The sequence below is a fragment of the Corvus brachyrhynchos genome, unplaced genomic scaffold (genome assembly GCF_000691975.1).
Source record: "Corvus brachyrhynchos isolate BGI_N302 unplaced genomic scaffold, ASM69197v1 scaffold279, whole genome shotgun sequence".
In the NCBI taxonomy this organism is placed as follows: domain Eukaryota; kingdom Metazoa; phylum Chordata; class Aves; order Passeriformes; family Corvidae; genus Corvus; species Corvus brachyrhynchos.
The window spans coordinates 3,764,793-3,766,983 of NW_008246060.1; the positions used below are offsets into that span (position 1 = coordinate 3,764,793).

Sequence of the window (2,191 nt, forward strand, 5' to 3'; positions counted from 1 at the left end):
TGAAGCGGCAGGCTAGAACAGCAGGGACGAGCACAAATCCCGGGTGGCAGATGCGATGCATCCAAACGGGGAACCCCCCGGGGGTTGGGGCAGGCAGGGCGAGCAGGGCTACAACGCAGCGAAGGCTCGAAGCAACGGTGAGGCAGGGCGGCCACGGCCCAGCTCCCAGCGGGGCAGGGAAGGCGGGCTGGGGATCCCGGGGCTTCTCCAGCAGAAAAAAAAGCAGCCGAAGAAAGCAGACTCCCTCTCTGTCCAAACGCCAGAGACTTACTGACTACACACCCAGGTGAAACAAAAAAGTAGCCAGCTCTTTTGTTTTTCTGAAGTACCCAGCCATTTGTTCCCCTAGCAACATGTATGGGGGCAAATTCCTTTAACAGAAAAAAACCAAAAAGCCAGGAGAGCTCCTAAAACCCCAACAATCCCCTTACAGAAATCATATTTCCTTTCTCCTTGTTCTCAAGCACCTTTTCAAAGGCAGAAGAAAGGTATCTAGGTACCTGGATTTTATTCAGAGCCAACTTCTCTTTGGCTAGAAACAAAAATTCAGACACTGGATAGTAACCCTGTGATCTTGGGTTTCTAGAACTGGGATGTTTGCATTTATTGTTTTGAAATTAACATTCTCAAAACTAATAGTAATGCTAAATCGTTCAGTTTTAGAAATTGAGTATGCAGGATACTTTGTTTTGTTGTGGTGGCTTGCAGTAACAGCATTGCTGAGGTAGCTGTGGGGTAGTGATTGAAATCTCTGCCACAGGGAGCTCTGTGCAGATACGTCAGTGAGGTAAATTCATTTAAACTGGCTTGGTCATCCTTTTGTACGTAAATCAAGGTAGGAGGTTCCTCCATCCTGCAGACAGCTGTTGGCTTCTCTGTATTTAGTCAGTGGCAGAAGTGGGTCTTAGTCATGGATGCTATAATGCCATCAGCAAAAATGTGCAGGAGCACAGGGTGATTGTTAATAGAATGCATCATCGGTGACGCTAATGAAGTATTTTCAAGCCAGATCCACCTGAGTGCATGGCTTGTGCACCAGGGCCTCAAATTTTGCACCTTCTGAATACAGAGATGTCTACATAGATAATTGGCAACAAGTTCTGTGTTTAAGCTCAAGAGCACAGAGCTCCTGCCTTGTGGCTGGGCTCTGGTTGATGCAAACATGGAGATATATTTCTGGAAAACTTAAATTATCCCAGTAGTATTTTACATACAGCTTATTTCCTTTCATCAACAAATGAGACGTTAGGCCTATCTTGTCTGACCAAAATATTAGGCCTCGATTACTTTTTCCTCCACTTCCCCTTTGCTGTTCTTCTGTGCCAGTGAATATCTGTGCTGAGCTCACAGGTGTGAGGTGAGATGTGTAACAGGCAAGTGCAGTGCATGCTGTGCAGGAGCTTGTGGTGAATTGAAGAGATTTCAATATTCCCTTTCTCAGAAGGTGGGCATGCTTTAAAGCCACTCCTGATGTAAGTAACTGTAAGGAAGCATGAAGAAAATTCCTGTTGCTCATGATAACTTCCATTGAAAAGGAAGAAGTCTGCTTTACTAAAATCAGGAATCTCTCTTTGGGCTTTCCTCTGAAGCAAAATTATTTTGCTCTGGTACTGCTTTTAATCTCTCTAGTTTAGGAACTTGAGGCACGAAGAGAACAGCCTTTTAGTTCAGGAAAACAGCCTCTAGAACCAGCGACACAAACCTATCATAATTAGTCATCAGAAAATCTGAATAAATATAAAATTACCACGGAGTAGGAGGCAGGCATATGTGGTATTCAAAACACACAGAGTGTAAAATGATGTTATTGTTGCCTTTAGAAATAGTTCAAAGTAGTCTGCATTAGAAAGAGCTGATAAGCAGAATGACAAAAGCTTGTTTCATGAGTGATTCCAAGCAGCAGTGGTTTTCTGATCAGCTGATGCTGCAGCTATTTTGGGTATTCCACAGATCATGATTACATACACGGGGAATGATTGGAGGCAGCAAATATGGTAAGTGAGCCAGGAATCCTGGGACACGCTCCGTTACTAACTTAATAGTCTTCTGATCACTTGTCCTTTGCCATTTAAACAGCCAAGGGAAGTGTAACAAGTGACCGTGCTTAGTTCCTTCAAAAAAAAAAAAAAAAAAAAAAAAAAAAAAAAAAGCACTTCCTGGGGCTGCTTTTTTTATGCATGGGGGGCGGTCA

The 2,191-nt window shown here is 43.7% G+C and overlaps 1 protein-coding gene across 1 annotated transcript in view; it reads left to right on the forward strand.

The window, feature by feature from the left end:
* The window catches only part of ANK3 (ankyrin 3, node of Ranvier (ankyrin G)), a 258,366-nt gene that overhangs the window by 102,203 nt on the left and 153,972 nt on the right, over positions 1-2,191 (forward strand). The window lies entirely within an intron of this gene.